Source organism: Manacus candei, unplaced genomic scaffold, assembly GCF_025592945.1.
Source record: "Manacus candei isolate 608988 ecotype Guabito, Panama unplaced genomic scaffold, ASM2559294v1 h1tg000099l, whole genome shotgun sequence".
In the NCBI taxonomy this organism is placed as follows: Eukaryota; Metazoa; Chordata; class Aves; order Passeriformes; family Pipridae; genus Manacus; species Manacus candei.
Window position 1 is genome coordinate 922784 of NW_026138147.1, and position 23860 is coordinate 946643.

General features: G+C 53.4%; 1 long non-coding RNA gene across 1 annotated transcript; it reads left to right on the top strand.

The window, feature by feature from the left end:
- The first annotated feature begins 4125 nt into the window (after window positions 1-4125).
- On the top strand, window positions 4126-10827 carry LOC127461324 (uncharacterized). The gene is made up of 2 exons (XR_007900034.1): window positions 4126-4281; window positions 10403-10827. It is a non-coding gene; the product is annotated as an uncharacterized LOC127461324 (long non-coding RNA).
- The last annotated feature ends 13033 nt before the right edge of the window (window positions 10828-23860 follow it).

A 23860-nucleotide genomic window follows, 5' to 3' on the forward strand; every position in this document is an offset into this window, starting at 1 on the left:
TTATTTTTGTACTTTTATCTCTTCATTATATGGAGAGGACATATTATATTATGTCCCTTCATTATTGGAGAGGAGTAGGGAGAGGTTGAAACAAAAGGGGAGTGACTTGTTTACAATCTCAATCCACCAGTAACTGTGCAAAGCCATCACAGTCAGTGACCCAGGATCATTGTTCTGCCTTCACAGACAGGAAAATGAAGAAAATGGCGAGGGCCCAGGAATCCAAGATGGACAAGAAATTTCAGCAGCTCTGCCAAAGAATTGGAACTCTGGAACAAGAATTCTACGGGAGGCAGGGGTCCAAACAGCACATCCTTCAGCTCCTCGGAGCAAAAATGGAGATAGAACAAGGTGAGCAGGGCCATTCCCAAGCCCTTCCATCTCTCTGGACGCCAAAGCTGCTCTACAGGCAAACCACCCTGTGAGTTCGTCCTGCACAGCTCCTCAAAGGGGATGGAGAAGGACGGCCCTGACATGGGGAGAGGCCCAGAGAAGCTGCCTTCAGTCCTGGGAATCACCACCACAATCCATCCCGTGACTAAAGGCCACTTGTCTGGGCCTCTGCCCACGGGGAACAAACAGCTTTTGTGATCCGTGACACTGAAACAGCTCCATGCTGAAGTGTTCCCTGCAGGGGGTCAAGGCCCCTCTTCTCTCCCTTGTCTTTGAGGGCAGTGAGGACAGCTCTGACCCGATGGGTGCTAAAGGTGTCCACTGCCAGTCCTCCCACGCACTCACCTTCCTCATGACAGAGGGTTGTCTCCCATGGCCCACGGATGCTGTCTACAGATGTGGAGGGGGATGATCCCTACCCCCCATCCTGCCCCCCAGGCCTTTGCCAAGGCCTCAGGAAGGCTCACAGGGCCTGGGCTCTTTCCCCAGCCCTGCTGCACTCAACCCATCCAAGCAATTCAAGGAACCTGGTCAGGAAGAAGGGCAGGCACCAGTCCAGGCTCAGGGCTGACCCTCTGGCAAGTAGCTGTGCAGAGAAGGCCCTGGGGGTTCTGGTGGACAGAGAGTTGGCCAAGGGTCAGCAATGGCCAAGAAGGCCCAAGGCTGCCTGGGCTGCCTTCGGAAGAGCTTTGCCAGCAGGCCAAGGGAGGAGCAGCCCTGGTGAGGCCCATCTGGAGTGCTGTGTCCAGTGCTGGGTTCCTCAGTACAAGGGAAACATGGAGCTCCTGCAGCGGGTCCAGCTGAGGCTGCAGAGATGATCAGGGGCTGGAGAGGCTGAGGGAGCTGGGCCTGTTTAGTCTGGAGAAGAGAAGTCTGAGAGGGGGTGTCATCAGTGGACACAAGTGTTTGAAGGGTCAGGAGGATGGAGCCAGGCTCTTCTGGGTGGTGCTGAGTGATAGGATGGGAGGCAATGGGCAGAAAGGGAAACAAAGCAATTTCCACCTGAACACGAGGAAGAACTTCATTACTGTGAGGGTGACTCAGCACTGTGAGGGTGACCAGTTCCTTGAGAGATTGTAGAGTCTCCTTTTTTGGAGATATTCAAAAACCCCTGGAGGAGGTTCTGGCCACCCAGCTCCAGATGGTCTCTGGAGGTCCCTTGCAACCTCTCCTTGTCTGTGTTTCTGTGATTCTGTACAGGGCACGAGACATCTGAAAACACAGCTTTCAGAACCTACCAAGTCAGATGTAGCTGGATCTCTACCCAATTCCTGTGTGGGTTTAATTTTCACTTCCTCTTGGCTCTTTAATCTTTTGCAGGTGTGCTGATAGAAAGTGCTTCAGAAGACGAGGCCATGATACAGATGCGTAGACAACTCCTGAGCTGGTGAAGCATTGATCAACAAAATTAAAGTCTGGCTCTCATTACATTTCCCTTGAGCTTGGCCCCCCACCCCCTGCACTCCCTGGGCTTGCTGTGTTGGGAAGTGCTCGTGCTGCCGGAAGACTGAGATAATTGTTAGGGCTTTTCTCCCTCCTGTGAGCTGGTTCCTGCTGTGCCAGGGCAGATCCATCCACTGCCTGGTTTCAAACAAGTGAAAGCAACAGCAGCCAAAGTGCAACCCAGAGCAGAGCTGAATTACCCAGCGAGCTCTACACAAAATCTCAGGCAGAGTCCTGGGAATCCTGGATTTTAAGTGTTTTAACATTTTGTGTGTGTGAAGAATCTGGGATGTACAGCAGTGGGGGAACCATTTCACCTGGAGAATGAAGTGTTCAGTTGCAATCCTGATTTTTCTGTGACATGTTTACTACACTCGCATTACCTGTCTTCTTTCCTGCTTCTGTTTTTAGTTAATGTGTACAGCACAAGTGTAGAATTAGCATGTTCCTCCTGAGGCCGGGGCAACACCTGTCTTCCAAGGGTGCCTGTGCCCTGCGCAGGCAGAGGAGTTCCCTTAGAGTAAGAGAACCACCACTGTGCCCCGCTAGTTGGGCACCGTCTGTCACAGTCGCAGGGGAGAGAAGCCGCGACAGCCGGGGGTTCGTGCAGAGTGGTAGCTCGAAGCTATTGCAGCCTTATTAGGGTGTGCCACCCCTATTCATAGGGCGGCAGGAGAAGGTTCCAGAAACCAGGGAGGAGCATAGGACAGGCAGGGACATGGACCAGTCAGAAGGGAAAGGAGGGAATAAGGGAGAAATAGGAGCCAATAAGGAAAACATCTGCAATGCAGCAGATTGCAGCCAGTCAGAAAATAGGTAATAAACATGAGGAGAAAACTGTGAAAACATTTGGCATAAACTGAGGTGCAATACATTCGTAACTTTTGTTAACAATCCTGTTCAGTCCTAGTCTGTAAAACAGTCTCAGTCTTCATAACTGGACACTGAATGCCCAGAATCCACGTCCTCCTCTGTGGCCTCTTCAGCTCTGGTCTCTCGCAGCTGCCTTCTCCACCTCGCAAACTTCTCCCTTTCCTCCTCCATGCTCCCCGCATCACCCCCTTCTTGTTTTCTCTGATGATATTAGCTGAGACACTCCTTAATAACAAATTTTGAATGCAGATAATTATGCAAGGAACAAATGTCAAAATTGAAATAAAAGTAAATAAAGAAACAACAGCTATGGTTATCATCTTGTTCATCCAATTGGGTAAGCAGCAGCAGCGGGGGGGCCAAGGTCACCCCCTCTGCATTCTGTCTGGCCATCCCGGTCCAGCTTCTAAGGGATCAAAAGGTAAGGAAGGGGTCAATAAACTTCTACCTTGGACTTCTGGAGGGTGGACTTTGGCCTGTTCAGGACACTGAAATGGTTGAGACAGTCTCCTGCAAAACAGTCCTTAATAACAAAGAGGTCCAGGAAGGCTGGACATACTCTAAGAAGGAAATCTTGAAGGCCCAGGAGCAGCCTGTCCATGTGTGCTGCAAGATGAGCCAGCAAGGAAGACGACTGGCCTGGCTGAGCAGGGAACTTTTCTGGGACTGGGGGAATAAAAAGGGTTTATGACCTTTGGAAGAAGGGGCAGGCAGTTCAGGAAGAGTACAAGGATGTTGTTAGGCCATGTAGAGAGAAAATTAGAAAGATAAAAGCTCAGCTAGAACTCAATCTGGCTACTTCTGTAAAGGGTAATAAAAAGGGTTTATATAATACATCATCAACAAAAGGAGGGCACAGGAAAATCTCCATCCTTTATTGGACACCGGGGGGAACACTGTCACCAAGGATGAGGAAAAGGCCAAGGCATTTAATGCCTTCTTTGCCTCAGTCTTTCACAGAAAGGCCTGTTATCCTCAGGACAACCAGCCCCCTGGGCTGGTAGACAAGGACAGGGAGCAGAATGGACCCTCTGTAATCCAGGAGGAAGCAGCTGGTGATCTGCTGAGCCACTGAGACACTCCCAAGTCTATGGGACCAGAAGGGATTCATCCAAGGGTGCTGAGGGAGCTGGAGGGAGAGCTCAGCAGAAACCCTCCACCATTTACCATCAGTCCTGGCTCACTAGGGAGGACCCGATGAGTGGAGGTGCTCATGTGATGCCCATCCACAAGAAGGGCCAGAAGGAGGATTGAAACAGGAGCCAGGCCTAGAAGAGTTAACTGAGATATCTTGGCCTGCTGAGAAACCCAATACCTGTTTTGCTGGAAGAACATTTTCGGAGCACTGGTTAATCTCATGTTCTGCTCTGGTCACTGGACCAAAGGCCTTATTATAGAAAGAATAGGAGTATGTCCTAGTTAGGACAGCTGAGATCAGTTCATCATGGTGGGTGTAACCCAAAACTGTATTCTATAGCCTTCCATGTCATTTCCCAGAAACTAGACTATTGTTGTCAATAGACTATTCGCACCTTCTGCCCATAGAGCCTGACTCCTCAGGCTATAAACTAGGTGTTAAGAGGCCTGTGAGATAGGAGGATGTTTCTGTCCTCACACCCTTTGTGAAACTCCCCGCCCTGAGGGGAGCACTGAACATTCCTGCCTGAACTGGAGGATATATAATCTTGGAGTTTTGGAACATTTTTTCAACCCACTCGTGGGATCCAGAGGACGGCTGCATCTCATCGCTCTCAACCAGACTTAGACCACCACTGGACTGCGATCACCAGTTCTGGCCAGACTGCAGCAGCTCTCCCACCAGCAGGTTCTTCCCCTCTCCCTTTACTTTGGACTCAAACAGGGCCCAAGGAACACCACTTTGTTCAGGCCTCAGGGTACTGGGTTACACATTTGGGTTTTTGTGGGTTGAGACCAATTGTTTGTTGGTATTATTGTACTTACTGTATTATTTTAATAAATTGTTATTCTGACTTATAATCTCTCCTTTGAGTTGGGTTCATTCCCCCTGCTGGTTAACTTTTAAACCAGCACATTTTGGCGCCCAAACGTCGGGCAGAGAGAGAGAAGTCAGAATCACAATTTCATTTGAAGCATTTGTCTATTTGAATATAGAAACTCCCTGATCACCATGTTGTTTGATGCACTCACATGGATGTTGTATTTGAGCCTGTTCATATTTCCACAGATGGCGTATTATTTGCCTGTTTTGATGCTCTCTTTAAGACCAGGGAGAGGGATCCAAATTGCTTTATTAGTATATTATGTTTATGTCATTCTAACATCAGAAGCAATGAGTTTCATTGTAAATGTGTATTCAGTCCTGTTTGCCTGTCCTGGTTTGGGTTGCTACCTCTGGGGCCTCATTAAAAATCGTACCCAGCTTTTTGGGGGAACAGGGGTGGATGGTTTCCAGCCTCCCACCTCCTTCTTCCCCTTCAGACCCGCTAAAACAGTTTTTGAAAATATTGAGTTCCCTTTTGATGTTAAGGACAGCATAATGTTATTGTTAGTGTTGCTCTGTCTGCTCTGTACTGTGTACACCATGTTTAGGGTCAGAAAAGTGCCTTTTAGGGAGGTTGGTTGGACACCTGCCCTGGGAGCAGATAATGCTGAGTGGCACGGGAAGTGGGAGGACATCAGCCAGTATTTGGAAAAGTTTTCTCCTCCAATGATCTGGAAATTCACCCCTGAACAACTGCAGGATCCTGTTAGCATGATAAGACTGGTGAAGGAAAAATGCTCTGGCAGCTCCAGAGATGGCCAGCTCACAGCAACCTGCTGGGCCCTGGCCACTGCCTACCGGGCACTGCTTGACATGGTACAGCACTGTCAGGGCGAGGAGAGAAGGACCAAATCCGCAGACACCACGTCCACCCAAACCACAGCTGAGTCAGAGGGAGAAAGAAATGAACCAACCAGCACCGTGTCCACACAAACCATCGAGGAGCCAGAAGAGCAACCAAAACCAATAGCAGTCGCCCCTGTCCAGAAAAGGAAATCAAAGACTAAATCAGTTCGCATAGCAAATGATGACGAAGAGGCGGGACCTTCACATCCACCGGAGGAGACAGAGCCAGAAATAATCACTCGGTCCCTATCCCTGGGTGAGCTACGTGAGCTCCGGAGAGAGTTCACACGACAGGCGAACGAGTCCATTCTGACCTGGCTGCTCCGAATCTGGGATGCCGCAGCTAACGATACGATCCTAGATGGGAGTGAAGCCAGACAGCTGGGATCCCTGTCTCGAGATGTAGTCATTGATCAGGGGATTGGAAGGAGGCAGGAAACTCTCAGCCTCTGGCGGCGACTGTTGTCCAGTGTGAGGGAGAGATACCTTTGCAAGGAGGACCTCCACGTACAGCAAGGACAGTGGAACACGATGGAACAAGGTATCCGGTGCTTAAGGGAGTTAGCTGTACTGGAGATAATCTTTTCAGAGGATGAAAGATTCCCTAAGAGTCCAGATGGCGTACAGTGCACCTCCCAAATGTGGTTAAAGTTTGCACGACTCGGGCCAGAAATGTATTCCCGCTACTTAGCAACGCTGCAATGGAGGGAGGGAGAGGACAAGGTGGGAGCATTGGTTAGCAAACTCAGGATTTATGAAGACACTGTCACCGCCCCATTACGAGCCCACGTCTCATCTGTGGAAACCAAACTGGCTGAACACGTCCGAAACCTGGAAGAGAAAATTGAAGAGGGACACCAGAAGCTAAGAGAAGAGATTAAGGAAGGGATTTTCCATATCTCGCCAGGACGAACAAGAGTCTCTGCTATCAGGAGCCAGCGTCCCCCAGCTAAGGAGAGAAGGTACACTCCACGTGGCGATCTATGGTTTTACCTCCGTGAGCATGGAGAAGATATGAGGAAGTGGGATGGGAAACCCACCTCTTCCTTAGCAGCCCGGGTACGTGAACTGAAAAGAGGAACAAATACCATAAAGAACTCTTCAAGGGTAAACGTTGCTCCAGTCTCTCGTGGGCAAGACTCCAGACGGTACAGGAATGATGATACGTCTGATCCTCTTGAAGGGACCTCCAGGTCATACCCACAAGAAGAGCACAATGAGTACCATGACCAGGACTAGGGGTGCCCTGCCTCTAGCCAGGTAGAGGAGAGGGACAATCGAGTCTATTGGACTGTGTGGATTCGGTGGCCTGGCACATCAGAGCCACAAAGATATAAGGCTTTAGTGGACACTGGCGCACAATGTACATTAATGCCATCAAGATACGTAGGGGCAGAATCCATCTCCATTTCTGGGGTGACAGGGGGATCCCAACAGCTGACTGTACTGGAAGCTGAAGTGAGCCTGACTGGGAAGGAATGGCACAGACACCCCATCGTGACTGGTCCAGAGGCCCCGTGTATCCTTGGCATAGATTACCTGAGGAGTGGGTATTTCAAAGACCCAAAAGGACTTCGTTGGGCTTTTGGCATAGCTGCTGTGGAGACGGAGGAAATCAGACAGTTGAACACCTTGCCTGGTCTCTCAGAGGACCCCTCTGCTGTGGGACTGCTGAAGGTTGAAGAACAATTGGTACCGATAGCCACAGCAACAGTGCACCGTCGGCAATACCGCACCGACCGAGACTCTGTGACCCCTATACAAAAGATGATCCGTGAACTGGAGACCCAGGGGGTGGTCAGCAAGACTCGCTCACCCTTTAATAGCCCTATATGGCCAGTGCGTAAGTCCAGCGGAGAGTGGAGGCTGACGGTGGATTACCGTGGACTCAATGAAGTCACACCACCCCTGAGTGCTGCTGTGCCGGACATGCTGGAGCTCCAGTATGAGCTGGAGTCCAAGGAAGCCAAGTGGTATGCCACCATTGACATAGCCAATGCCTTTTTCTCCATTCCTTTGGCAGTGGAGTGCAGACCACAATTTGCTTTCACTTGGAGAGGTGTGCAGTACACCTGGAATCGACTGCCTCAGGGGTGGAAACACAGTCCCAGCATTTGCCATGGACTGATCCAGACTGCACTGGAAAAGGGTGAGGCTCCAGAGCACCTACAGTACATTGATGACATCATTGTATGGGGGAACACAGCGGGCGAAGTCTTCGAGAAAGGAGAGAAGATAATCCAGATTCTCCTAAGAGCCGGTTTTGCCATTAAACGGAGTAAGGTCAAGGGACCTGCTCAGGAAATTCAGTTCCTAGGAGTGAAGTGGCAAGATGGACGCCGCCTAATTCCAATGGAGGTGATTAACAAAATAGCAGCCATGTCCCCACCAACCAGCAAGAAGGAAACACAGGCTTTCCTAGGCGCTGTGGGCTTTTGGAGGATGCATATCCCCGAGTATAGTCAGATTGTAAGCCCTCTCTACCTTGTGACACGGAAGAAAAATGATTTCCAGTGGGGCCCCGAACAACAACAAGCCTTTGAACAAATTAAACAGGAGATTGCCCATGCAGTAGCCCTTGGGCCAGTAAGGACAGGACAGGACGTGAAGAACGTGCTCTACACCGCAGCCGGGGAGAATGGCCCTTCTTGGAGCCTCTGGCAGAAAGTGCCTGGGGAGACCCGAGGACGACCGCTGGGATTCTGGAGTCGGGGATACAAAGGATCTGAAGCCAGCTATACACCAACTGAGAAAGAGATCCTGGCTGCCTACGAAGGAGTTCGAGCTGCCTCAGAAGTAATCGGCACCGAAGCGCAGCTCCTCCTGGCACCCCGACTACCAGTGCTGGGCTGGATGTTCAAGGGAAGAGTTCCTTCCACACATCATGCCACCGATGCCACATGGAGTAAGTGGATCGCTCTGATCACGCAGCGAACCCGGATAGGGAATCCTAATCGCCCTGGGATTCTGGAAATTATCACCAATTGGCCCGAAGGTGAGAGTTTCGGACTATCCTCTGAAGAAGAGGAGGAGAAGGTGACACGGGCTGAGGAGGCCCCACCATATGACAAGCTACCTGCAGATGAAAGGCGATATGTGCTCTTCACGGATGGCTCCTGCCGCATTGTAGGGACAAACCGAAAATGGAAGGCAGTTGTATGGAGTCCCACACGGCGAGTTGCAGAAGCGACCGAAGGACAAGGTGGGTCAAGTCAGTTTGCAGAGCTTAAAGCCGTTCAGTTGGCTTTGGATATAGCTGAACGAGAGAAGTGGCCAAGACTCTATCTCTACACTGACTCATGGATGGTGGCCAATGCTCTGTGGGGATGGCTGGAGCGATGGAAAAAGGCCAACTGGCAGCGCCAAGGGAAACCCATCTGGGCGGCGGAGATGTGGCAGGACATCGCTGGCCGGGTAGAGAAGCTGAGTGTGAAGGTCTGTCACGTAGACGCTCATGTAGGCAAGAAACGGGCTAATGAGGAGCATCATAACAACGAGCAGGCGGACCGAGCTGCCAGGATTAAAGTCTCTCAGGTAGATCTGGATTGGCAGCACAAAGGAGAATTATTTCTGGCTCGATGGGCCCATGACGCCTCCGGTCACCAGGGGAGAGATGCAACATACAGATGGGCTCGTGACCGAGGGGTGGACTTAACCAAGGACATTGTCTCACAGGTCATCCATGACTGTGAGACATGTGCTGCCATCAAGCAGGCCAAGCGGGTGAAGCCTCTATGGTATGGTGGACGGTGGTCGAAGTACAGGTATGGGGAAGCCTGGCAAGTTGACTACATCACGCTCCCCAAAACCCGCCAAGGCAAGCACTACGTACTGACCATGGTAGAAGGAAGCACTGGATGGTTGGAGACATACCCCGTGCCTCATGCCACTGCCCGGAATACCATCCTGGGCCTTGAAAAACAAGTCCTGTGGCGACACGGCACCCCGGAGAGAATTGAGTCTGATAATGGGACCCATTTCAAGAATGGCCTCGTAGACACCTGGGCCAAAGAGCACGGCATTGAGTGGGTGTATCATATCCCCTACCATGCACCAGCTGCTGGAAAAGTTGAGCAGTGCAACGGACTGCTGAAAACCACCCTGAAGGCACTGTGTGGGGAGACTCTCAAACACTGGGAGCTGCATTTAGCAAAGGCCACCTGGTTGGTCAACACCCGAGGTTCCATCAATCGAGCTGGCCCTGCCCAATCAGAACTTTTGCATACTGTAGATGGAGATAAAGTCCCCGTGGTACATATGAGAGGAATGTTAGGGAAGACTGTTTGGATTAGTCCCACCTCAAGCAAAGGCAAACCCATCCGAGGGATTGTTTTTGCTCAGGGACCTGGTTCCACGTGGTGGGTAATGCAAAAAGATGGGGAGACACGTTGTGTACCACAAGGGGACCTAATTTTGAGTGAGAATGGTCTGTAATGTTTCATTGTATATATATAGATAGATAGATAGATAGATAGATGTATATAGTTTTAAAGGGATATAGTTTTTAAAGAGGGTTAATTTGGGCATGACATGGATGGCATAGAATAAGGGGTGGATAATGTCCTAGTTAGGACAGCTGAGATCAGTTCATCATGGTGGGTGTAACCCAAAACTGTATTCTATAGCCTTCCATGTCATTTCCCAGAAACTAGACTATTGTTGTCAATAGACTATTCGCACCCTCTGCCCATAGAGCATGGTGGGTGTAACCCAAAACTGTATTCTATAGCATTCCATGTCATTTCCCAGAAACTAGACTATTGTTGTCAATAGACTATTCGCACCCTCTACCCATAGAGCCTGACTCCTCAGGCTATAAACTAGGTGTTAAGAGGCCTGTGAGATAGAAGGATGTTTCTGTCCTCACACCCTTTGTGAACTCCCCGCCCTGAGGGGAGTACCAAGCATTCCTGCCTGAACTGGAGGATATATAATCTTGGAGTTTTGGAACATTTTTTCAACCCACTCGTGGGATCCAGAGGACGGCTGCATCTCATCGCTCTCAACCAGACTTAGACCACCACTGGACTGCGATCACCAGTTCTGGCCAGACTGCAGCAGCTCTCCCACCAGCAGGTTCTTCCCCTCTCCCTTTACTTTGGACTCAAACAGGGCCCAAGGAACACCACTTTGTTCAGGCCCCAGGGTACTGGGTTATACATTTGGGTTTTTGTGGGTTGAGACCAATTGTTTGTTTGTATTATTGTACTTACTGTATTATTTTAATAAATTGTTATTCTGACTTATAATCTCTCCTTTGAGTTGGGTTCATTCCCCCTGCTGGTTAACTTTTAAACCAGCACACATGGCAACCAGCATACATTCCCATTGCTACCATTGGTTACCATGGCAACCATCACCCATTCCCATTTTTATGGTCAGTTACCATGGCAACCATCATACATTCACGTTGCTATGGTCACATTCCATGACAACCAGCAAACATTCCTGTTTCTACAGTCAGTTACCATGGGAACCCTCACACATTCCCATTGTCATGGTCGGTTACTGTGGCAACCATCATACATTCCCATCGCTATGGTCGGTTACCATGGCAACCACCATAAGTCCCATTTGTTACGGTCAGTTACCAGGGCAACCATCACATTTTCCATTGCTACTGTCAGTTACCATGGCAACCATTATATATCACACTGCTACGGTCAGTTACCATGGCAACCATCATACATTTGCATTGCCATAGTCAGTTACCATGGCAACCGTCGTATATTCCCATTACTATTGTCAGTTACCATGGCAACCACAATACAGTCGCGTTCCTACGGACAGTTACCATGGCAACTATCATACATTCCCATTGTTGCGCTCAGTTACCATGGCAACCATCATACTTCCAACTGGTTCCGTCGGTTACCATGGCAACCACCATACAGTCACCTGGCTACGGTCAGTTACCATGGCAACCATCATACACTTGTGTTGCTACGGTCAGTTCCCATGGCAAACAGCAAACATTGTGGTTGCTATGGTCAGTTACCATGGCAACCAGCATACATTGGCATTGCCCATGTCAGTTCTCATGGCAACCATCAGACATTCTCTTCTAGGTTAGGAATTTAAGAGAGTTTGTCTTTCCCCTGCCCCCCAATGTAGGAGAGACGGAGCTGGAGTGGAAAAGGGGCAGATGGGCTCAAAGGCTTTCCTGAAGTCAGAACAGACACATCCCCAGCCTTTCCCTCAGCTACTGACGGGCTCATTTTGTCAGAGGAGGAGACCAGGTTGGTCAGGCAGGACCTGCCTTTCCCAACCCCACACTGGCTGGGCCTGATCCCCCTGCCCCAGGGCTGGAAACACAGTCCAACCATCTGTCATGGACTGATCCAGACCACACTAGAGAAGGGTGAGGCTCCCGAACACATCCAGTACATCGGTGACATCATTGGATGGGGGGACACAGCTGAAGAAGTTTTCAAGAAAGGACAGAAGATCATCCAGATTCTCCTCAAGGCCGCTTTTGCCATCAAGAAGAGCAAAGTCAAGGGACCTGCCCGAGAGATCCAGTTCCTAGGGGTGAAATGGCAAGATGGACGACGCCAGATACCAACAGACGTCATCAACAAGATTGTAGCCATGGCTCCACCCACAAACAAGAAAGAGACCCAAGCTTTTCCGGGAGCCACAGGCTTCTGGAGGATGCACATCCCAGAGTACAGTCAGATTGAGAGCCCTCTTTACTTTGTGACCCGTAAAAAGAACAATTTCCAGTGGGGTCCTGAGCAACAACAAGCTTTCAGGCACATCAAGCAAGAGATTGCTCTTGGACCAGTCAGGACGGGCCCAGATGTAAAGAATGTACTCTACTCTGCAGCTGGAGATAAAGGTCCCTCCTGGAGCCTCTGGCCAAAGGTGCCTGGTGAGACGCGAGGGCGACCACTGGGTTTCTGGAGCCGAAGCTACAGAGGTTGTGAGGCCAATTCCACCCCTGTGGAAAAGGAAATCTTAGCGGCGTATGAAGGCACACGAGCAGCTTCAGAGGTAATTGGTACCGAAGCACAGCTCTTCCTGGCACCCCGATTACCAGTCTGGAGCTGGATGTTCAAAGGGAAGGTGCCCCCTACGCATCATGCCACCGATGCCACGTGGAGCAAGTGGATGGCTTTGATTACACAACGTGTCCGAATCGGGAACTCGAATCGCCCTGGCATCTTGGAAATCATAACCAACTGGCCTGAAGGTGGGAACTTCAGTCTGGCAGAAGAAGAAGGAGAACCAGTGAGCCGAGCTGAAGAAGCTCTGCCATTTGATCAGCTGCCAGATGAAGAGACACGCTATGCCCTTGGCTCCGATGGCTCCTGCCGTATTGTAGGGAGGAGCTGGAAGTGGAAAGCAGCCGTTTGGAGTCCCACCCGACGAGTGGCGGAAGCCACTGAAGGTAAAGGCGAATCCAGTCAGTTTGCGGAACTCAAAGCAGTCCAATTGGCCCTGGATATCGCAGAGAGAGAAGGATGGCCAAGGCTCTACCTGTACACCGGTTCGTGGGTGAGAGCCAATGCCCTGTGGGGGTGGCTAGACTGGTGGAAAGAGATGAATTGGAAGCGTAGAGGAAAACCCATCTGGGCTGCTGATCCGTGGCAAGACATCGCTGCCAGAGTGAAGAAATTGAACGTGAGAGTCCGCCATGTAGATGCCCACGTGCCCAAGAAACGAGCTAATGAGGAACATGCTAATAACATACAGGCAGACCGAGCTGCACAGGTCAAGGTATCACAAGCAGACCTAGACTGGCAGCAGAAGGGAGAATTGTTCCTAGCTCGATGGGCCCATGATGCTTCAGGTCATCAGGGCCGAGATGCCCCTCGTAGATGGGCACGAGACCGAGGGGTGGATTTAGCCATGGATATCATCTCTCAAGTTATCTGTGACTGTGAAACCTGTGCTGCTATTAAGCAGGCAAAAAGGTTGAAGCCCCTGTGGTATGGTGGACGCTGGGAGAAGTATAAATATGGGGAGGCCTGGCAGGTTGACTATATCATGTTGCCACAGACCCGCCAAGGTAAACGCTATGTGCTTCCCATGGTGGAAGCAACCACAGGATGGTTGGAAACATATTCGGTACCGCATGCAACAGCCCGAAACACCATTCTAGGTCTGGAGAAGCAGGTCCTGTGGAGACATGGCACTCCAGAGAGGATTGAGTCAGACAACGGGACTCATTTCCAGAACAGCCCATTAGCCACTTGGGCACAGGAGCATGGGATTGAATGGGTATATCACATTCCATATCATGCACCTGCTACAGGAAAAGTAGAAAGGTGTAATGGACTGTTGGCGACAACCCTAAAGGCACTAGGTGAGGGAACTTACAAAAATTGGGATAAGAACTTAGCCAAGGCCACCTGGCTAGTCAACACTAGAGGCTCTGTCAACCCAGCTGGTCCTGCCCAAGCACAATCCCTCCACACTGGAGATGGAGACAAAGTTCCAGCCATCCATCTAAAAGGTATGTTAGGTAAGGCCCTTTGGATCACTCCTCCCTCAGGCCAAGACAAACCCAGTCGTGGGATTGTTTTTGCTCAAGGGCCCGGAAATCCCTGGATGGTTATGAGGAAGGATGGAGAGATCCAATGTGTCCCTCAAGGAAACCCAGCCCTGGGGAAAAACTAATTCTGTGCCAGGGGAGAGGGGAAACTGGAGACATGTTAGTAACCATTTTCCCCCTGGAGGAGAATTTTGGGGAATCCATCAATTCCCTGTGCTTCGCCAGCAAGGTGGGAGTGGGATTTGGGGGGATTTGGGGGAACATGAGGGATTTGGGGGGATTTGGGAGAACATTAGGGATTTGGGGGGATTTGGGGGGACATGAGGGATTTGGGGGGATTTGGGGGAACATGAGGGATTTGCAGGGATTTGGGAGAACATGAGGGATTTGGGGGGATTTGGGGGGGATTTGGGGGAACATGAGGGATTTGGGGGGGGTTGGGGGGACATGAGGGATTTGCAGGGATTTGGGAGAACATGAGGGATTTGGGGGGGCTTGGGGGTCTCTGCTGGATTTTGGAGGGTCACAGGAGGGTTTGTGGGGTCCTGGGGGAGTTTTCGGGGGGATTTGAGGAGGTTTGGAACATGTCACAGAACAAAGGGAGCTCCAAGGAAACGTCCCCAGACGCGGGAATGGGACTCGGGGAATTGTTGCAGCTGCTTCTCGACGACTCCACGAGCAGAGGGCCGCGAGCAGAGCTGAATCCTCCTGTGCTGGGCTGCAGAGAACTTCCCAGGAGAAGCTGTGTGGAGGTGGCACAGCCCAGAGCGGGAGAGCTGCAGGCACGGAGCATTCCCTGGGTTTTTGCTCTGTATTCCAAGGCTGGAGCAGGGATCACTGCAGGGAGCAATCCTGAGGCTCCTCCAAGGATGTCGCTGCTGACCTGCGAGGGACGTGAGGAGGGACAGCTGTGAGTTGTACCTGTGTTTGGATGGTGCCAAACATTTCCAAAGGGGGGGACACTGGGGGACGTTGGGGACATTGGAGGGACATTGGGGACATTGGGGGACACTGGGGACATTGGGGACATTGGGGGGACATTGGGGGATATTGGGGATATTGGGGGACATTGGGGGGAGATTGGGGACATTGGGGGAAGATTGGGGACATTGGGGGGAGATTGGGGACATTGGGGGGAGATTGGGGACATTGGGGGAAGATTGGGGACATTGGGGAGAGATTGGGGACATTGGGGGAAGATTGGGGACATTGGGGACATTGGGGATATTGGGGGGACATTGGAGGGACATTGGGGGTACATTGGGGGATATTGGGGGACATTGGGGGGACATTGGGGGCAGATTGGGGGGACATTGGAGGGATATTGGGGACATTGGGGGGACACTGGCGGACATTGGGGGGGTCAGGGGTCATTTTAGGGGGGTCAAAGGTCACCTGCTGGTAGGTGTTGGTGGCGATGATTGGCCGCAGGATGGGGGGCGGGGCCAGCGGGTCCCCGGGGGCGGGGCCTGGAGCCCCGAAAACCTCCTGTTCGAACCTGGGGGGGGAGGGGCACCAGTGACACCCCCCCAGTGACACCAGTGACCCTCCCAGTGCTCCCAGTAACACCCCAGTGACCCCCCAGCACCCTCCCAGTGCTCCCAGTGACACCCCAGTGACCCCCCAGCACCCTCCCAGTGCTCCCAGTAACACCCCAGTGACCCCCCAGCACCCTCCCAGTGCTCCCAGTAACACCCAGGGCCCTCCCAGTAACACCCCCATCACCAAGGCCCTGGCCCCGCCCACATGGCCACGGGAAAACCAAGCCCCGCCCACCCCAACGCCGTAGACCACACCCCTGTTGCCATAGGAACCCAAACTCCTCCCACTGCCCCAAACCCCACCCCATTGCCATGGACACCCTTAAACCCCGCCCACTGCCTTAAGTCCCACCCACTATCGCCATTAACCTCCAAGCCCCGCCCACAATCATTAACACCCCAAAGCTCCTCCTGCCTCTAAGCCCCACCCACCAGAGCGACCCCACCTCTGTTGCCATGGTCACCCTCAGGCTCCACCCACCACCCCCAAGCCCCTCCCCCGTTGCCATGGCCACCCTCAGGCCTCCCCCGACCACCCCCACCCCCCACCCAAGCCCCGCCCCCGTTGCCATGGCCACCCCAAGCCCCGCCCCCGTTCCCATGGCACACCTCCCCTCCCCGCAGCCCCCGGCCCCGCCCCCGTTGCCATGGCCACAAAGCCCCGCCCCTTCCCCCCGCCCCTCACAGCGCCATCTCGGCCTCCATCTCCTTCAGCCGCTCCTCGCCGCTCTTCGCCGCCGCTCCGCCTCCCCCCGCGCCAAATCCTCTGCAAAGGGAGGCTCGTCCTCTGGGGAACCGCGGCGCTGAACACCAGGGCAGCAGCAGCACCAAAGGGAGGCTGCCAACTGCTGCCACAGGGGGGGCAGGGGGGCATTGCAGGCCACAGGGGGAAGAAACCCCACACTCGCTCTAATCTAACACACCTAAAAAGAGACCTGGCACGATTTAGGGACTTTCAAACCCAGCAGAGGATTTCCAAGGAGTAGCATCTTCCCTAGCAGGGCCTGCACAGTACCAGGGCTGTGCCCACCCCTGCCCCTGATGGGGATCAGCCATCTCCAGCATGGCCCAGCAAACAGAACTCACAAAGACCACGAGAGCAAAGAAAAAGGCAATTGAGTTATCTGATGGTTAATAGCCTTCCTTCACTCTGCCTTGGCTTCACCTCTGATTTTTAAAGAGTGTTTTAAATTCCGTTAACTACACAGAACTGTCAGACCAAGCCAACTCCTTAACCCAAGGGAAATAAATCACGTGGCACCAGAATATCTACAAAATTATTCTGAAGTTTTGCATCTGGGGTAGAAATTTTTCATGAGCTCAGCCCTGCTTTCTGGATGTCCCTGATGGGGTAACACGGGAGTGAATTTGAAATCAAAGAAATGGGAATCCGAATAAAAAAAGACTTGGATAGCAACAAGAAACACTTTCCTGCATGAGGAGGTGCAAGTCTGAGAACCAAGGAGGGCTCTCTCACCAGCTGTTTGGTGTCTGCCAGTGCTGCTGTTCCTCCCTCTCCAACAACGCTCCTCAGCCAAGGGCTGAAAATCAGCAGGAATCAAACCCTGGAGGGATTAACGCTGGAAATACAACTCAGGTCACCCCAGGGAAGGGTGGCTGCGGTCTCAGAGACCACCCACCCCAGAGGGCTTGTGCCACACCACAGCCAAAGGTGTCCTGTGGCTCAGGGAACAGGACACGTCACCACTCGCCTCCTCCCACCACACCGAAGACACACTTGCCCTCCTCGGACACCCCTGGGGAGCTCAGGTGAGAGGCTGAGGAGCTCCAGACACCACTGTTACCCCATGGAAAGTCAGGGGTTGAAGGTTGCATCATCCCATCCCCTTTGCCACCAGGCTGCTGGCAAAGGTGAGCTGCTCTCCCGCTGTCAGTCACATTCCCAACACACGTCCTGTCACCTGCACAACAGCACAGGCTGAAAATTCTGGGAGCGCTGGATGGGCTACAGAGAGCTCAGCTCACTGCAGAAGGGATGGATGGCAGAACTTCCAGCTCCCCAGAGTTTAGCCGGGATCATTCAACTCCAGCTCCCTGCAGGCACCCCCTGGCTCCCTGCAGCCCTCACCACACAAGTGCTGCCTCCAGGCTATGGGCACCTGGGCCAGGAGACCCTGGGAGCCTCCCAAGAAGTGGGATTTACAAAGACACACTAAACAGCGTCTGCTGTGGCTTCCTGAGAAGGGTTCCTTCACTTGACCCGTCCTGAAATGAAGTAAAATCTTGTCAGAGGGATTCAGCTCTGCCCAGAGTTCAGCACAGGAGGGAGAGGTTGCTGCACGCCAGTGGAAGCCCTTGTCTAGAGCAGCCTGCTTGGGGAAAATTAGCAGTGGGCACACCTCTAAATGAGGCTGTACAGCAAGTAAAAGAGGGATTAGCCGTGTAAAGTAAGCCCTTTTGGTATTAGATTAAAGAGGGGAGGTGACTTTGAAGGATTATTCCAGAGCCATTTCAGCAGTTTTCAGGGACTTACAAAGGTGGGGTAAAAATGCAGCTCCTCGGGTCCAGAAAAGAATAAAAACCAGTGTCCCGGCCAGGGAAGCAGCAGAAAAGGCTTCTGGAGGGACCACCTGGCTGGCCCCAAGTGCAGACCCCCCCCCGCTGCCCACGATCGGTGCCGGCCACGGTGCGGCCCGAGCATCACCTGCACAGCCGGGCTGGAGCTGCTGCAGGGAGCCAGAGGGACTGGGGAAGGGGCTCCCCCAGCCACGATGCCACTGGGATGGGTCACAGCACCTCCGGCCCCACGGCGGGTGGGAGGGCAGCTCTGCCCACCGTGCTGGACACCGTGTCGGGAAGGAGCTCGGGAGCAGCACGAGCGTTAGAACCGGAGCCTTACACCAGTCCCTGCTCTCACCTCAGGGATTTATCGGCTGGGATGCAGGTCCTGAACTGAGCCACGGAAACGGGAGGATCTGCCAGCACAAACACAAAAACTGACTTCTCTCCTCAGCCGAACGTTCCCCTGCTTCCCTGCACCTCCGGGTGCCTCATCAACGTGCTGGCTCTTAATCCTTTGCCCACATTAATCCAGCCAGTGGAAATGAAGACGTGGCTACAAGACATCAGGCGGCTTTATCGAACCCTCCTTGCAAAAAACCCACAAACCCTCTTTTGCTGAGCCTAAAAGGTGACGGATAATTAGTATGTAAGATCCCAACTATTCCCACTTGTTATGCAAGCAGCATCCTTTAAGTTGTAGTTTAGAGAGCGAGTCATTCCTGTCTGGGATCGATAAAACAACACGCTGCAGTTTGTTGCTCACGACACGGGAGCAGCATCAGCCCGGGGAAGGCGAAAGGAGCTTCAGCTCCAGCCGCGTTAGCCAGCAAAAAGTTGTGCGCGCGTCTGTGCCGGCCTGGCGGGAGCATCCCTGCGCGTGCAGGGAGGGAGGGATGGAGGGAGCGAAGGATGCTCCCGGTCCCGCCGCTCCCGCTCCCCGTGCCCGGGGGCAACGCAGCGACCCCCGGCCGGGCCGACTCTGCGGACCCCGCGCCCAGCCCCGCACAGAGCTCCGCCCGGCCAGGAGCCGCGGGGGCACTGCGGGGAGCCCGGCGGGGCAGGCACCGCGTCCGCCCGGCCCCGCATCCCCGCCGGCTCCCGCAGCGCGGCCGCGCTCTCCTTCCCCCGAACCGCAGCCTTTCCTAATTTCCTTAGTTAGTCCTATTTTCTTTCCCCTTTCCAACCCCCCCTGCCTGCTCCCGGTGCCGAGCCGCGCTCACCTGTGCGGGCGGGGGGGACATGCCCTGCCCTGCCCTGCCCTGCCCTGCCCTGCACTGCCCTCCCTGCCCTGCCCTGCCCTACCCTGCCCTGCCCTGCCCTGCCCTGCCCTGCCCGGCGCGGCTCCCGCAACCCCGCGGTGCTCCCGGTGTTCCCGCAGCATTGAGCGGCAGCGGCGGGGGCCGGGCGGGCTCCGCGCAGACCCCACTCCCGGCCCCGCCGTGCGCGGGGGGCGGGCGGCGGAGCGGCGGCGGCGCGGCCGCGCTTACCCCTTCGGTGCCCCTTCGCTGCCCCTTCGCTGCCCCTTCGCTGCCCCTTCGATGCCCCGCCGGAGCCCCGCCGGGCCCCGGGGCAGCGCTCGGTGCCCTCCCCCTGCCCCGTTCGCGCTCCCGCAGCCCAGGTGCTGCTCCTCCCGCACCTGCGGGATCCTCCGCGGCAGCCCCGAGCCTGTTCCCGTCCCGCTCCCCGCCTTTCCCGCATCCTCGCCCGGTCCCGCTCCCGATGACGGCAGACCTTGCAGTCCCAAATTACCGCTCGCGGCTTTTTGGCCCTCCGCTTTTAATTCCAAATTTGCCCCAATTGTCTCGCTCTCCCAAAGGAGCCTTTCTCCTCACCCGCCTGCTCGCTCGGCCCTTTGCATCCACCTGCTGCTTTCCTTCCCTTCCTCATCCTCCTCGGCCGATAAATGAGTGTCTCGTGCAGGGAGACGAGGAGCCGGAGAGCAGAGCACACCTGGGGACCAGCTCTGCCGCCCCCGAGCCCTTTTGGCACCCCTGTGAGGCTGGGACCTCCCTGTCCTGGTTGGGACGGACTACGGAGCAGCAGCAGCAGCCACGAGCTGCAGTTTACAGCCTCTTAAATACAGCTCTGCAGGCACACGTATACCACACAGATAGGTCCATTTAAACACACAAACTACAATTCTTACAGCCAATAGGTGGATTTGAGTTGCACTTTCTCAGTTCTACTTTCTCACAACATTTCTGTGCACCTGTCCCTGTTTCCCTTTGATGTTTATATTTTTCTCAGTCACTCTGTTCAAAACAAGTCCTCGTTCCCATGAGACAGTATCCTTGTTCTCACAGGAACAGTGGCCTTGTTCTCTGGATGTTTTTCTCCTCTTCTCAGGGTGCCTGCTGTCAGCACTAAGGCCTTTATTCTCAGTCAGGTTTTCGTTCTATACCAGGGGTCCCGGCCCAGCCGGGATTCCCCACACCTACCTGTGCCCCTGTCCCGAAATCCTGTCCTGGGAAATGCTTTTAAATGCCTGTGCAACAAAAAGTGCCTTCCAGTGCAAAGAGGGTATTCAGTCTGAACTGTGCCTGCCCTGTTGCAGCTCTTCCCTGAGGCCCTGAGGTGTCCTGGGCCCAGCGAGCCAGGAATAATTCCCCCTTGTGTTGCCAGTCCAGCTCTACCCGAGACACTTTCATCTGCTCAGTCCCATCCCCCTGTCCATTGCTGGATGTCACTCAGGAGCCCAACTCTTGGCTCCCTGTGCATCTCCAGGATGGACTTGCACAGCCAACCTCTCGACCCGGGTGGCAGGAGGGCCTGCCCTGAGAAGGCCTAAAATGCCATCAGACAATGCCAACAGTGCCAGCTCTCCTGCAAGCTGTCTGTGAGATCTGAGAGTTACTGGTGCCACCATGGGAATGGGTTTGGTGTTGGATGATGCTCAAACCAGCCTGGTTCAGCCAACTGCAAACACACATCCTGCTTTGGGAAGTTGGGTGGGACAGAGAAGCTGGGAACTGGCCTGTCCATTTGTGAGGAGCAGTCAGTCACTTTATACTAGAGAAGTCCAGTCCCCTTTCATCCAGGCAGGTTCTTCCAACACAGCCCTTCTTGGGGTAGATGTGTGGAGATTCCTGCCTTGGCTGGGGACGCCCTCCAAGGACACTCCTCAAGGCTGAGCAAAAGAAATCTCCCAGTGACCGTTGGTCTGGGTGAGTTCCATCAGATCTCTACGTAATAATTATTTCTTTTGGCCAGCTTTAATAGAATTGTTTCAATAATTGCTTCAATATAGTGCACTATCCTATCTTATACTGTACTACCAGTAGTTTTAGCCTTTATACTGTCTAGTAAATCATTCTGATTAAGATTTTTGTCCGATCTTTTGTAAGAATAAATGATTCATTTTATATCAATATTCTCATTTGGCCAATCATTAAAACCTGTGGGACAAAAGTGGTTCAATCCCACTTCTGTAATTCCTTAAATTTAATTTGTTGACAAAATCTGAGGCAAAGATTGGATCCCTTATTCCTTGAGGCTCAGCAGTGGGACAATGGCTCCCTGATTCCATGAGGCTGCACTGTTTCCCAGTGTTCTTTGGCTCCAGAAGGCCCTGCAGTGCACTGCAGTGCCCACAATGGCCCACTGATTCCATCATTTTCCCCAGTGTCACAATGGCCCCTTGATTCCATGAGGTTCCACAAAGTCCCATTGGGTCCCTTTGGTTCCAAAAGGTTCTGGGATCTCACACTGGCCCCTTGATTCCCTGACATTCCACAGAGTCCCGGGGTCCTTTTGATTCCATGAGGTTCCGCAGTGTCCCATGTTCCCTTTGGTTCCAGGAGGCCCCAGTGGATTCCAATGGCCCCTGGATTCCAGGAGATTCCCCAGTGTCCTGGGGTTCCCTTGTCTCCCTGACTTTTGGCAGTGCCCAGGGTCCCTTTGTTCCCAGGAGGTTCCTTCATTTCCATCAGGCCCTGCCACGTCCCAGACTCCCTTTGGTTCCGTGAGGTGCTGCAGGGTCACAATGTCCCCTTGATTCCAGGAGGTTCTGCCATGTCCCAGGGTTCCTTTGGTTCCATGGGGTTCCACAGGGCCAAAACTCCCTGCTTCTTATCCTTCCAAAATTCTTGGGCCCATTCTACCCCTGCCTGGGACGGAGCACCATTGTGTTTGTGCAGGAATGGATCCATGGCCATCCTGCCACTGCACCAATTGAATGCTGCACAAACGTCACTGCAGGCCCGACCCTGGATGCAGGAACAGTCTGGGAACTCCAGGCCTGCCCCATTCAGCAGAGCCAGTCGGGGTCCCAAAGAGCACAATGGCTTGACTGCAACCCCTGCAGTTCTCTGGCATTGCTGGGGACAAATGCAGGAACTGCCAGGAGCTCTGCAGAGCCCTGACAGTGCCACTGCAATCCCAAGCTGCATTGCCCGGGGCAACCCTCAGCACAGCCAAGGCCACAACCCTTCCTGAGAGGTGTCCCTTCTGGGCAGGGCCAGGGGGACAAACCCCTCCCTCTGTCCCTGCACATGTTGTGTCCAATTCTCATCCCCCACTTAGGGACAAAGTCAGGCTACACTGTGTGTTTAGCTTTGCATTTCCTTCACTCTTTTGTGCTTCCAACACACACACCCCCCAGTCTGGGCAGAGTCTGGCCCCCCAAAGAACACAAGACCTGACTAGTTGTGGCTCCCGCTGCAGGGGCTGGAACTGGGGCCACAGTCTGTGCCAGGAGCAGAGAGGTCCCTCCCCACAGAAACTTCTTGGCCATGGAGTTCGTAAGAAAACGGGACAGACTGTGGGGATCACTTGCAGGGCACAGCCAAGGACGTGTCTTGACCAGCCTCCTGTTTACCAGGACCAGCTTTTTCAGCCTCTTTGCTCTCTGTTTTCTCATGCTTGTTCCTCCAGTGACCACTGGGATCCTCCCCTTGCTTTAGTTCCTTCCAAGACATCCCAGGACAAGTCGTGCCCAGTCCCCAAATCCCCTTTCTGGCTGCCCATCATGAGGCTCAGAGCACATCCACTTCTCTTGGAACCTGTTGCAGTTCTTGCCAACCCCACTGGTAAATATTTCTTCATTTTATCCAATAGAAAGCTCCCCTAGGTCAGTTGAAATCCATTGCCCCATGTTCTGCCACTCCAGGCCTTGGTAAAATGAATCCCTGGGACTATCTCAGACTAGGAGCACAATGTTTTCATCTGCAAAACCCTTGGAGAGTGCTCAGAAATGTCCCTACACAAAGTTTGTGCCCATCTTTCTTAGAAGCCCCTGTGGTGGTGCATCCTCCCCCCATTGTCCTCAGGCCTGGTCAGTGATCTCAGGAGCTCCTGACAAGCCTTGGCCAATCCAGCTGAGCAATGAAGAGCCCCTGGACTGGACCAGATGACTAAAGCCAGTGCCCTTGTGAGCCCCCACCCAGCGGGGCTGAGGGAGGCCCTGGCAGCTCCCCAGCACCTCCCTCTCAGTGGGACACCTCTGGCAGCCTCTCCCAGCTCGGGAACCCTCCAGTTTGCAACACTCCAAAGAGCGGCGCTGATGCCCAGGACAATTCTGATCCCCCTCACCAAATCCTCCTCCAGCTGGGACCCTTGTCTGGTGGGAAGCACAAAGGGATTGGTGGCAGTGTTTCCCTGACAACAAGGAGAATTTGGGAGAGGCACCTTTCCACACCCAGCTCTTGATGTGTCCACACAGCTCTGCCTGGCTGTGGGTGCGAATTGACTGTGGGGTGAATGTTGTTCTTGGGAATCTCT